Here is a 14,895-nt window from a genome sequence, read left to right on the forward strand (position 1 = left end):
AACCAATTGTCAGCACTAGCTAGTAGCAAGAAATGTTCTATCCAACATATTTTTGCTCAGAGAAGGAGCCAAATCTTCCTGCTGGAAGCTAAGATGGTAACATTATCAGAGCCACTGTTTGTGATCATAACTGGGGCAGGCAACCTCAGCAACTGGCCTCTTGTGCAGACGTCCTCCACACGGGAGGCTGTGCACACTCCTCACACAGGAGGCTTCTCTACTGTCTCCAACAGAGAGCACCGAGTTCATTTTTACCTTTCATGAAACACTATTTAAGCCAAGTGTGACTGTGTCTGTGATACACTTTTAAACTGAAAAGCCTTGTGCTTTTACCCTTGCTAAATTACACAATTTCCACACTGCTTGCAAGCCCCTCCCCCCCAAGAGCCGAGAGATGATATCTTTTTCTACCTATTAGGTGTTAAATGCTGCATTTAGTGAGGGTTATGCTGTGATTATAAAGGAAATGGAAATTATGTCATTGTAAAAGATGAAAAGAAAAGGAGAGAGGATGAGAGGGAGGAAGAGGAAAGAAAGGAGAGATGCTATGGTAATAAGTATCATGCTCTTAAAATATATATATATGTAATACATGAAGTTTGCTCCCTTTTTACACATAAAAAATTTTTAAAAAGTTTAACTTGGCTACACACTACTTCAAAACATTCTCTCACTACATCTAGAAAAACAAAAGATATGAATTATGTAGATCCCATCCATCCTGAATGGGATTTGAAAAAGGTATAAAAACACTGTGCTTTATTTTGAAAATGCAACATAATATGCTTTTTAGAACCTGAAGAGAATAAAATGTATTTAAGCTTAGACTCACCTATTTTGCGCATGACAAGAAAGATTCACAGATGAGAAATATACTCAAGGTCACACAACCAAAGAATATTTAATGGTAAAAGAAGGATTCCAAATCAAGTTTTGCATTTAAAATCCAAAATATGTGCTACAAGACCATACTGTTTCATAATTTTCTGTTAAATAATAAATATGAGATGCCAAAATACAATCAATATGTACTAAGTAAAAATGTCAAGCTATATATTTAGAAATTTCAAGGACATTCAAACTTATACTCAACACTCATAATTTTCTCAAGACAATGACATTGCTTGGATTTTAAATATCACACATAAATCATTCCTCTAATGAGCTTTGTGTTTTTATTTTCTTTTTTTAAAAAAGGTGACCTCTATTATCGAAGATGCCATGTAAAATATGTCAACAGAAAATAATAGGCAATAGAACTTGATGAAATCTCCCAGAGAATATTCTTATGATGAAAGCTTGGCAACTGTTCCTGTGATTAATCACAATATTGCACAAACCCTTAGCTCCAAATAAACTGGCTTAGTTCTTATTTGGGAGATGTTCTCCTCCTCTTCTTTTGCCTTTAAGAAGGAGTAAGTACTCCAACCTCTTAATATTCTTCTCTGTGGTAGCTCCTTCTCCTATCTCTAACTAAATCCCATTTTTCCAAGAAAACTTCTCAAACCACCAAAGAAGGAAGCGGTCTTCTCTTTTGAGCTTCAGGCATTTTTGTATTTCCATCACTGAACACCACTCCTACAGCATTATACTGCCCATTACATGTATTTCCCAGAACTCCAATACAGCACAGGTATGGAGTTACATGTATGCTTAGTGGAGAGGGGTGAGAGTGGACAGAGGGAATCCAGAGCAGGTGGGTAAGTATATTAGAAGCAAGGATACTTTGAAAATCCAGTCAATAACAGGATCATTGGTCACACAGCTGTAAGTATGACTCCTCTACAAAAAGGGATACTTTGAGCCTGCTCTCCTTTCCTTTAACAGAGAAGTGAGAATAGAAAGTGATTTCCAAAAAATTTCAGAAAGAATATTTAAAATTTGATTATGTGGCGAGCATTGTGGCAAAGCAGATACAGCTACCACCTGCTATGCTGGCATCTCACATGGATGCTTGCTCAAGTCCCAGTTGCCCCACTTCCAATCCAGCTCCCTGCTAATGTGCTTGTGGAAGCTAAGGAGGATAGCCCAAGTACTGGGAGACACAGAAGAAGCTCCTAGCTCCTGGCTTCAGACCAGTCCAGTTCTGGATATTGCAGCCATTTGGGAAGTGAACCAGAACATGAAAGATCTCTCTCTCCACCTCAGAAATATGAATACAGACCTACTATATGACTCAGCCATCACACTTCTGGGAATTTACTCAAACAAAATAAAATCAGCAGATGTAAGAGGGATCTGCACCCCCATGCTCATTGCAGCTCAATTCACAGTAGCTAAGATATGGAATCAACCCAGACGTCCATCAACTGATGACTGGATAAAGAAATTATGGTATATATATGGTATGGAGTACTACTCAACTGTAAAAAAAATGAAAAAACTGAAATGCTTTTTTTTTGCAACAAAATGGATGCAACTGCAAACCATTATACTTAGTGAAATAAGCCAGTCTAAAAAAGACAAATAACATGTTTTCTCTGATCTGTGGTAACTAATAGAGTACCTAAAAGCTAATCTATAGGAATAAAATGGACATTTTGGGATATAATGATTTTTAACAATCCTTAAGGAACAGTGTTTTTTTTTTATATACTATTTGTTGAACTCTTAATGTAGCGTTAATCCAATGAGTATAAAGTTAACTGAAAATTGATCATTGAAAAATTAAGAGTGGGAATAGAAGAGGTAGGAGGAAGAAGGGTGGGAGCATGGGTAGGAGAGGGTAAGTTGGGAAGTATCACTATTTTTCTGAACCTGTATATAGGAAATACATGCATCTTGTATAACCTAAACTAAATTTAAAAATCTCTCTAACTCTGCCTTGCTAATAAATAAATCTTTTTTAAAAATAGTTGAATTTAGATTAACCTCTCTAAAAATAGTCTTCTAGCTTTTTTTAAACCAGAGATCAAAATTCCCATCTTTAAGTGAGAGCTGTAAAAATATACATGAACAGTATTGAGTGTCCAAACATGTACAGTGTCTAATATATTTTCCCACTAAAATATGACACAATCATACGAAGCAGGCATTATCATTCCTTCTCCCTTTACAAAGTCAGCCCTGGGTACAAAGGAATCAGGATTACAGGCAAAACATGGTCAAAACAGTGTGCTTCTTGTAGGTAGTTTCTTCCATGATTTGTTCTATAAATTTATGTTTAGAAATCAAACAGCTTTCTCATGACTATGTCAAATATTATTATTTAGTATATAAAACTAATAATTAGAGTTCAAAAATAAAATACCAGACCATTAACATATTACATTTTTAAAAATATCATATGGTTACAAAAAGATGTGTGTTAGTGTATTACAGAAATACTTTTTTCTTGAAAAAAGGCTATGTATGCTCCGGCGTCACAGCTCAATAGGCTAATCCTCCGCCTGCGGTGCTGGCACATCACGTTCTAGTCCCGGTCAGGGCGCCGGTTCTGTCCGGGCTACTTCTCTTCCAGTCCAGCTCTCTGCTGTGGCCCCGGAGTGCAGTGGAGGATGGCCCAGGTCCTTGGACCCTGCAACCTCATTGGAGACCAGGAGAAGCACCTGGCTCCTGGCTTTGGATCAGCGCGGTGCACCGGCCACAGCACACCGGCCGCAGGAGCCATTGGAGGGTGAACCAATGGAAAAAGGAAGACCTTTCTCTCTGTCTCTCTCTCACTGTCCACTCTGCCTGTCAAAACAAAACAAAACAAAACAAAAAACAAAGGCTATGTATGAAAGTCAAATTTCAAGACAGCCATGTGGGACAATGGCAAAATTTGGATTTCCTCCAGCCTCCAAGTCCTTTAATTTGTTGGTTTAGAATGTACCTTAATACAAGCTATGAGGAAAAATTTTCATACCTTATTAAGCCTGCTGACAGAGTAGTTTCTTTTATGTGCAAAATCCGCTTGTCTTTGGAGCTGTATTGCATGTCCTCTAAACAGAGGGCAATGCTTTCAAATCTGAAGACATTTGCAGCTGCTCGGCTAGTTGACTAATCACTTCTGAGATTTTCTTCTCCAAATAAAAATCATCTCAGGACTAATTGTGACAATAATAGCAGAGCTATGAATTTCTGAAAATCTGTTCACCACCATTTTTACAACCCTGAACCTGTCTCTGGAATTATGAGTTTTACTTTTAAAATTCCAAGTGGGATCCTGGCTAGTAACAGAGATGCTCTACGGCAGGTTTGGTTTACAATTAAATATTCCTCACTCACATTCAAAGCACATCCATGGAGCCCTGCACCTGATGAATGGAGTCCTACAGTGTTCTTGTTCCTGCAAAGAGCACTGCACAGAGTTCTGCCACCTGAGATGTATCCTGGACTCCATCTTAATGGGGGCATAGAATCAGCTGAGTGCTTTATCCAGCCCACCTGGATCAAATAAATCAATGCTCCTTGTAAAGTATTAAGCACATTTGTACAAATATAAATTCTGATTAGCATTTATCTGTAATTACCCAGCATTCTCAAGATATTCAGTTATAAAAGGACAAAAAGATGATGCCTCATGGTGTATAATGTCACTATGAAGAAAAAATTTAGAGGCTCAATAAATGGAATATTTCAGAAATATGTCATAATCCAGCTGTATCTACAAAAATATCTTGTCTGTTTATGTTTCAGTCATTTTTTTCATTTCTTTTATTATAGCCAAGATCTGCTGTCAACTAGTTACGTGACCAGGACAAGTCACCTAATTTTCCCCAGATCCTTCCTCTGACAGAAAAGTTGGAGAGTGGGAAAAAAATGAAGCAAAGAAACATACACAAATGGGTCAGTCTAGACTATCCAGTTTAGAAAATATAGCCTTAGTTCTGTATCTCTAGAATACTCTAACCTTAAATAGAGGGAACTGGGCTAGTTTCAAGTGTGAAGTACTCACAGATCTCCACATCAAAATGCATGAAGTGCAAAGACTCTTGGGTTGAATATAGCTTTTCTGCAGCTGGGTTCAAAGTACAATAGCTTAGTTTAGAATTCTGATTTAAAATGCCTGAGGACTTTGCAGGAGCAATAAATGGTAACACACAAGAAATGTTTGTTGACTACTTGGATTACTGACACACTTAAAAATATACTCAGCACTTTGAACAGAATGAAAGCCTATCATGGCAAAACGTAAATCCCGAAAGTAAATTAATTACTTGAAATGAAAAGCCAACATCCCAATTATGAGACCTTGGAAGAGTCCTGTGTGCACTTTGTTTTTGTGGGGTAGGTAGGACAGTGAAATACGTTTAACATCTATTGCAGTGTTATTATAAGGATAAAATAATAGGGGCCAGTGCTGTGGCATAGCGGGTAAAGCCACCATTTGCAGTGCCGGCATCCCATAAGAGTGCCAATTCAAGACCCAGCTGTTCCACTTCCAATCCAGCTCTCTGCTATGGTGTGGGAAAGCAGTAGAAGATGGCCCAAGCCCTTGGGCCCCTGTACCCACCTGAGAGACCCAGAGGAAGCTCCTGGCTCCTGGCTTGGGCGGGTGCAGCTCCGGCCGTTGCAGCCATCTGGGGAGTGAACCAGCAAATGGAAGACCCACCCCCTCTGTTTGCCTCTCCTTTTCTCTCTGTGTAACTCTGACTTTCAAATAAACAAACAAATCTTTAAAAAAGGATAATAAATTCAATGTAAGAGTTTATGAAATTAAAACATCTATACTATATAAAAAATTCTAGATACATATGGATTCAATAAAATAGTTTAATAAATGTCAAATGTGAGCTTCTTCCATAACCAGATTTTGTTTTTAAAAGTTGTCATTTCTTGGGGCTGGTGCTGTGGTATAATAGGCTAAGCTTCTGCCTGTGACGTCAGCTTCCCATATGGGTTCCAGTTCAAGGGTTAGGCTGCTCTACTTCCAATCCAGCTCCCTGCTGATGGCCTGGGAAAGCAGAAGATGGTCCTAGTGCTTGGGCCCTTGCACCCATGTGGGAGATCCAGACGATGCTTCTGGCTCCTGGTTTCTGATCTGCCCAGCTCTGGCCACTGCAGCCATTTGGAGAGTGAATCAGTAGATAGAAAACCTCTCTCACTGTCTCTACCACTTCTGTAACTCTGCCTCTCAAATGAATAATTAAAAAAAAAAAAACGCTGTCATTGCCTGCAATTGAATTTTTGAAATACAAATATTACCTATTTTAAGAAATATTTCTTTGAAGACTGAGTGTAAAGACAATTTTAAATGACATTAAAATCTTTTCTATATTTCTTTAAATGACATTTTCAATGACAGTAGTGATATCTTATAAAAAAGTATCTTTTTCAGAATGTATCATAATCCCTAGTATTTTACTTTTGATTAATCCATGCTTGGGTTTACCAAAAGTATATAGTACTCAATTTTTATCAATCATCACAATTTTTATCATGCTGAACAGTTATTGAATACATATATTGTTTTCCAAAAAGGTTCTATTTTAGGTGCTAGGAATTCAAACATGAATATTCCACAATCTTCGTTTCCAGATAGTTAATCAATTAGTTGAGATGGGTCATATGTAAGCAACTCTGCAATAGGAGATAATATGAGTGCACTGAGCTTTATAAGCCACAGTAATATCCCAATGAGCTGTAATCACTTCCATTTGGCAGGGAGGCAGAAGACCCAGTAAAGGCTTCTTAAAGAACTGACTGTTAAGCCTAAAAGGAGTCTCTAATGCAAATTAGTGCCCTTTTAAGGGAAAGGACCACGGATGGGAGGGTTAACTAAGGATGGGATGGGTAATGACAGGTGTAGTGGTGAGGACAGAACGCATTCGTAGAGGTATAAAGTAGCATCAAGATTTCTGTATCTAAGCAATTCAGTGTGACTAGAACATCGGCTGGAGTAAGTGGATGGAAAAGTCAATTAATTTTTCTTGAACTGGTGTAAGAATTACCTATAGATTGAGAGGGAATTTCTTGAATAAGAGTAACATGTGGAGATTGACTGGAAATGTGATGTGGGGAATACCAGGAAGAGACAAGCACAGTTGTGCCAGATGTTCAAGGCTGACTTAGAGAAAATCTAATGCACTGGATAATGAACCAGGACCTGCACATTCTGAGATCCTACTTGAAAAACCAACTTCAAAAAGAGAAAATGGCAGACAAAAATTAGAAGATTGCCTTTTCCTCCTCAGACACCATCTCACTCCATCCATCATCCATGATGATGGTGATTCTCCCTTTCTCTGTGCCTCATTTTTTTTAGTTTTCAAAACTTCTAAGTTCTGGGGTGTGTGTGCATGTGTGCGTGTGCGTGTGTGTGTGTGTTTAATGAAGGGATGGAACAGGTAAGGGAAACAAAAAAGCTTTTCCTGTAGAGTAACTCTTCCTAGACTAAGTAGAAATGCCTACTTTGTATTTATTCCATCAGGTTTAAAAGAAAATACTGAAAAATATGTAATGACAAAACTGCAAATCTCCAAATGCTCTGATGATCACTAGGTTACACAATACTTTTAAATAAAAGTGTTTTTTTTTTAATTATTCAGGTACTCATCCTCAACACTTTACTATTCTCTCTCTCTCTCTCTTTCTCTCTCTCTCCCCCTTTCTCCCTTTCTCCCTCCCACTCTCCCTTCTCTCCCTCCCCCTCTACCTCCTCCTTTGCTCCCCTTCCCTCCCTCTTTCCTGATGGAAGTCTGACTGAAAGCAACATATTTAACATTTATATAGCAGCAGATACTCAAAACCCCTACAATTACCAGAGCTAATGAGGACCTCATCAGTGTTGGCCACTGTCCACCTTTGTCACCATGTTAGCTGGCCTGCCTGGTGAAACACCAGCTTTAATCATTTTTTGTATTGTCCAGACATTTAAATGGATAAACCTGTTTGGATTGGGGGACCATGTCAGTACTATTGCTTTTCCCCAGCTCCTTTATGAAAGCAATTGCTTGGAATAACCAGATTCTTCAGCCACTCACTCATAAGGGCTGAGGGAGCCTCATCCTTCCTTCTTCCAACAGACTCAAGAGTATTGATCATAAACATTTTTCCTCAATATACACAATGTATTTTTCAGACCATTTTTATGTATTTCTAGTAATTACTTTTCCATCATTCTAGAATAGCCTTCACAGTTTAACATTTGGGGTTCATCTCAAAGCTACCTGGATTTTTCTTTCTCTTGAGTTCATTTTTTAAAAGATTTATTTGAAAGACAGAGTTACAGAGAGAGGTAGAGAGAGGTAGAGAGAGAGAGACGTCTTCCATCTGCTGGTTCATGGAGTTCATTCTTTGTTCCTACCTTTTCCATTTTTGTTTCCACTTTGTTTCCAATTTTATTTTAAAAATTAAATTTCTTCCATTCAAATACATCTCTCTCTCTCTCTCATATCCTTGTACTAAGCCCTCTGGGAAGTGTACAAAGAGTTTATAATTATTTTAGGCTGATTAGTTGAGCTATTAATATTCAAGCAGACTGTTAATTGCCTGCCATTGTGCCTTTTTCCTTATTAATATAAATGAATTTTAATGGAAACATCTATGAATACAACTTGAATACTACATTTCTGCAGCTTGTCAAGGCAAGTGAAACTGCAGCAATTTAAGATACTTTATTTAAAATTAAGAGACTGGAATTTTAGGTACTATACTATAAGCACTTGACAATCTATATTAAAGTTCTTATGGCCTGTTTGAGCCAAAGAAAAAGGGTGGGATCTCATTTTAAAAGCGTAAAATACAACCAATCATGCCACCAACACAATGAGGAATTCTTCCCACTGCCACACACAGAGAAAAACTCCTCAGTTCTTTAATTTAATCTAAGAATGACAATTGGCCAAAGATGATATATTTTAATGTTTCAACTATAATACAAAAGGAGGGCAGAGATAGCTTGGCGAACACCAAAATTTGTGTGTGTTCCCTTCCAGAAAGAGGCTACTCAGGTGCTGGCACTATGGCTTAATGTACTAATATACCTGGGGAATCAATACAAGGTGGCCCAAGTGCTTGAGGCCCTGCTGCCAGATGGAGTTCCACACTCCCAGCTTCCACCTGGCCCAGCCTGAGCTGTTGGGGCCATTTGGAGAGAGAACCAATGGATAGAAGATTGACTTCATGCCCTGTCTCTTCCTCTCTGTTACTCTGCCTTTCAAATAAGTTAAATGAATCTTTAAAGTTAAATAAAGTGGTTTTCCAGCTAGGGACAACATTTCTCAGCCTCCTATTACATTTAGATGGGTCTCTGTGACTATTTCTCACCACTGAAATATGAGTCAGTCATGTGTCATTTCTGTTCTAAAGAAGTAGGTGCAATTCCTCATGATCACTTTTTCCATCTGTGAGATGGTTCTGAAAATCTACAGGCAAAAGAAGCCACAATACTGAACACACTGAATTCATGAATGTGCACACAGATGGCATCTGCCAACCAGGACTTTGCATGAGTTAGTCCTTCAGTGTGCTAAGCCTCCAAGACTTTGGGGAGTATTTGTTGCTGAAGCTAGTGTCACTTTAGTTAATACAAAGGGAAAAGATGAAAATCTCACATTTTACAGGGTCAAATCTGAAATAACTAAAAATGTACTGAAATGATTGAATGCATTCAGACATACTTAAATTTTTCTGACATTGGGTTAAAATGGGACATTAAAATAGAAATTAATTTATGGAAAAATAATTTTATCTTGAGTTTGTGGTATATAAAATTCATAACTGCCCAATAACTATCTTTTAATTTTTATCTCCACTTACACCACATATAGCCTGATTTTCTGCTATGATTTTTTTCCTTATTTATTCTAGTATAGTGAATGAATAATGTTTTCTGTAGGTTTTCAGTTAAGTAGAGGCTAGTATAATATATAATTGTTTTTAAACATGTTATCTCAAGGTGGTTGTGATTTGGGTTCAAAAGTCAATTATCTTCTATACAAAAGCTAGTTTTAATAGAAATGAAGCCCATATTTTTCTTCTAAAGTTAGAAATTGTTATTCCAGTCTGCCCTGTAATCCTCTAGAAGCCTAAGGTAAGGTTTTTGGATAGAGGAGCTATCTTATTTCCGGTCCTTTCAAAGACACCAGCATGGTTCCTTGATCCAACATGAAAAATGACCTCTGTTCTAGAGGCACATTCTTGTAACTGACTTGGGAGAACTTAAGCTTTTCCATGGACCAGCCAAAAGAAGCCACTTGCAGCTGATTTTTGCAAGTAACAGGCAGAACAAGAAAAGCACTCAATAAAATACCATTTTACTTAGTAATTGCTGAGATTCCAAGAGTTGGGGCTTTAATTTAGTATCCACATGTTTTTACACAATCTTTTTTCAAAGAAATTCCTTTGGATAACCTGATTTGGGGGGGTGGGAGTAATGGAGTGCAATGGAGGCATAGAATTATTTCCTCCTTTTCATTTTGAAAAGTCTCTACAATTTTTCTTTGCATCCATTTGACTACAATACACTTATAAATTCATTTGTAACCCAAGTAACAATCAAAACTAGGACAGTAATTACTATTCTATGATAACATTGAGATTTTAGCTTCTCCATATGAGGGAAAACATGCAGTATCTGTCTTTCTGTATCTGGCTTACTTCACTCAACATGATGCCCTAATTAGTACTCTGGGAAGAATAGGGGAGATAGAGGGAGTTTGGGTAATAGGTAGCAAATCGGATTTAGATTGAAGGAATAAATTCCTAGGGTTACACAACATACTGGAGTCGCAATAGTTCACAGTAACCTAGCCTATATTTTATGCACAAATAGAAGAAATTCTAAGACTCTAATCATAAGATAACATCAAAGAGGGGAAATGTTGGTTACTGTGATTTGATTAGCACATATTGTATGCAAGTCATACTCTAGCCCATACATACACATAATTACTGTTAATTATTTTTTAACTTTCATTTAGTAAATATAAATTTCCAAAGTACAGTTTAGGGATTACAATGGCTTCCCCCCCCATAACTTCCCTCCCACCCTCAACCCTCCCAACTCCCACTCCCTCTCCCATTCCATTCACATCGATTCATTTTCTATTCTCTTTATATACAGAAGATCAATTTAGCATATATCAAGTAAAGATTTCATCAGTTTGTACCCACACAGAAACACAAAGTGAAAAATACTGTTTGAGTCCTAGTTATAGCATTAATTCACATTGAACAACACATTAAGGACAGAGATCCTACATGAGGAGTAAGTGCACAGTGACTCCTGTTGTTGACTTAACAAATTGACACTCTTGTTTATGGCCTCAGTAATCTCCCTAGGCTCTTGTCATGAGTTGCCAAGGCTATGGAAGCCTTTTGAGTTTGTGGACATCGATCTTATTTAGACAAGGTCATAGTCCAAGTGGAAGTTCTCTCTTCCCTCCAGAGAAAGGTACCTCCTTCTTTGATGGCCCTTTCTTTCTACTGGGATCTCACTTGAAGAGCTCTTTCATTTAGGTCCTCTTTTTTTGCCAGAGTGTCTTGGCTTTCCATGCCTAAAATACTCTCATGGGCTCTTCAGCCAGATCCGAATGCCTCAAGGGCCGATTCTGAGGCCAGAGCGCTGCTTAGGACATCTGCCATTCTATGGGTCTGCTGTGTATCCCGCTTCCCATATTGGATCATTCTCTCCCTTTTTTATTCTATCAATTTGTATTAGCACACACTATTCTTGTTTATGTGATCCCTTTGACTCTTAGTCCTATCATTATGATCAATTGTGAACTGAAATTGATCACTTGGACTAGTGAGATGGCATTGGTACATGCTACCTTGATGGGATTGAATTGGACTGTTAATTATTTTTAAAGAAAATAATGTGACAATCAGATTGTGACCAGAACTGTGACAACTGGAGCAAACAAAATGATCACTCTATAGTATATGGAAGAACAGGATAAATGATATAATGAGGCAGCAATCAGAAAAATTCCAATGGTAAATATCTTGCAGAAAAATTGGTCTGGTCTTATCAATAAACCATGGTTTTCAATAAGATAAAAAGAGGGGCTAGCTCTGTGGCATAGTGGGTAAAGCCACCATCTGCAGCACTGGCATCCCATAGGGGCTCTGGTTGAAGTCCGAGTCTGCTCCACTTTCTATCCAGCTCCCTGCTGATGTACTTGAGAAAGCAGCTGAAGATGGCCAGGTACATGGGCCCCCTGCAACCATGTAGGAGACCAGGAAGAAGCTCCTAGCTCCTGGCTTCAGATACACCCAGCTCCATCCATTGCAGCCATTGCAGCCATTTGTGGAGTGAACCAGCAGATTGAAGATCTTTCTCTTTCTTTCTCTCTCTCTCTCCCTCTCTCTCTCCATAATCCTGCCTTTCAAATAAATAAATCTTAAAAAGATAGAAAAGCATAATAACCAGATGAAATGCTTGGCACTAAATTGTATCATCATTTAGATAAATCTACGTATTCTTAAATCATTAGAGGCAACTTTGGTTATGGGATGAATGAATGAATTATTAGTTATGAATAATATTAATAAATATTAATTTTTGAGAAGGATTTTTTCCACAGATAGCTCAGATACAAAATGAAAAGGTTTTTAATTTCGTTTTTAATTTTCTTCCTTTAAAGAGTGACAGAGAAATGGAGGGAGAGACAGAAAAAGAAATCTTCCATCCGCTGGTTCATTCCCCGAATGGCCACAATGACCCAGCATGCTACAGGTTGACATCAGGAGCCTAGAACTCCGTCCAGGTTTCTGACATAGGTGTCATGGGCTCAGGTACTTATCCATCTTCACGTGCCTTCCATAGTTCATTAGCAGAGAGGTGGATTAGAAGCAGAGCATCTGGGGCTTTAACCAGCACTCCAACAGGGGATGCAGGTGTGGCAGGCAGTGGCTTAACCCTCTGCACACAACGCCCCAGCTTTTTAATTCTTTTGGAATATAAATAAGTTTAGATTATCCAATCACACGGAATGCTTAGAATTTTTCCCAGTAAGCAAGACTATATACTAAGGGAGAATTGGTGAGGTGAGAGGGGACAGACTACCTCCTTCCCTTAGAAAACTGAACCCCTATTTCATTTGGCAATGGTCTCAATTGAAAACATAATTATTTCAAACGCCCCTAGGGTGGAGCATGGGAATGTTTCATAATTGGGAGCCGTAAGATGTTAAAGACTCTAGAGGTGCCGTCTGTGAAAGCTCTTGGAGAGAGTTGATTCAGCTGGTGCATACTTTATGCCTTTCACTTCTCTTATTTTCCTACTCAAAATGCAGTCAGAAAGCTGGATATGATACAGCCATCTTGAGACCACAAAAGAGTAAAGATTAAAGACACAGGCTAAAAAGAATTGAGAGGAAGAAAAATGAGCTTAAGACCCTGAGCACTGTGGGTCTTCCTGACCAGCTCTGAAGTCTACCTCTGGATTTAATGTCACTTGAAACACACAAAACTCTTTAATGAATATTGGAATGCCTCTAAGAACAGCCAAACCTGTACCAAGTTAATCCAATTAGGGGAAACCTAAAAACCATTTCTAAATATTTAAAATTTTTTTTAAGTTTTCAAATATTTCAAAACTATTTATCTTGGCAATTATTAAAAGTATATATTAATATATCATTTTGATACAAATCTTAGAATGAATCCTCCAAAGAACTCTGCCAGGCCATAGCATATGCAGTTCCCACACATGAACACATTATGAATACTTTTTATTCCTCCATATAGTCTCCCAAATATTTACTTAGGGCACAGGAAATATTGTACTACAGGCAGGGATACAAGGGTTAAAATTACAATGCTTGACTGGAAATGGCTCTGTTTACTTGATAGGAATACACAGAATCTTTTATAAAGCATTCTATTTTCCATGTATTTGCATCCTATGTGTTGTTTATCTCACATATCTTAGCTCTCCAAGAGATGAGGAAGCCTAGTACCACAATCTACATCAACAAAATAAAAGAATTTGAACCACCAGCATGGTCTGCACAGCTTAATTTTTAGGATATAGAATCATGATTGAAAGATTTAATTAAATGTTGCACCAATATGTTCATTACAGTTGTAAGAAATAATTGCAGAAAATCTCTCATTCCACACAACACAGGACTTGTTTTTCCAAAATCAAACCATAGCTGAAAGCAGATACTTACTGCTACTCCACTTTGTTTTCTATCATTTCCATGAGGGGAAAAAAAGCACTATATAGCAAACATTTACTGTAGTATCATAGCACAGTTGTCCACGGCAGTATAGTAGCAGAACACCAGGTGAGTATCAGGAAGACATTTCTACTCCCTTCTTCCAACATTTCAGCTAAGGTAGGTCATTTAACTTCTTTCTATCTCAGTTTCCTTACAAGTTAAAGTCTGGGGTAGAATTAGATCATTGTGTTCTTTGATACCTAAATTCTCTTATTTCCTTACTCTATTCTCAGGATACTGCATTAGCTGATATGCTTTCCAACTAAGAACAGAACATTAAGATTATTTTAAATGATGCATGGTTTCTCTATTTCTGTTGCCTCAGGAATTATACATCTTAGCCCACATCCCATATAAAACCACAATTTTATATATAATTAAACAACAATGTCATCTTATATTAATAACACAATATCACTGTACTCACAATCATAGAGGACTGCAGTTGTTATTCCTGGCTTTTAAGGGTGTAACTTGTATTGCACAGTTAAGATAATTGAATGAAAATTAGATGGAGAGTGCATTGTTTTTAATTTGCTGTTCAAAGTATCCCCCAGATGTCCAGAAGTGACTCCAGCAAAGCTTATCTCTAAAGCATAGTGATTCCCTTGCTCTATTATGAGAAACTTTCTTTAGTGCCTAAAAATTGATTCATTATATGCAAAATCTGGTGTTAAAACCTGACCTTGTTTTAGAGTATAGACAACAGAAGTAATCGATTAACACACCTGACATTCATCTTCAAACCACTGGATAGTTACCCCTTTTCTTATTTCTTGCATGATAATTTCAGAAG

At 37.7% G+C, this 14,895-nt stretch overlaps 1 long non-coding RNA gene across 2 annotated transcripts in view; it reads right to left on the bottom strand.

The window, feature by feature from the left end:
- LOC127491606 (uncharacterized) overlaps window positions 1–14,895 on the bottom strand; it is a 140,491-nt gene that overhangs the window by 125,031 nt on the left and 565 nt on the right. The window lies entirely within an intron of this gene.

The sequence above is a fragment of the Oryctolagus cuniculus genome, chromosome 3 (genome assembly GCF_964237555.1).
Source record: "Oryctolagus cuniculus chromosome 3, mOryCun1.1, whole genome shotgun sequence".
NCBI classification, from domain to species: Eukaryota; Metazoa; Chordata; class Mammalia; order Lagomorpha; family Leporidae; genus Oryctolagus; species Oryctolagus cuniculus.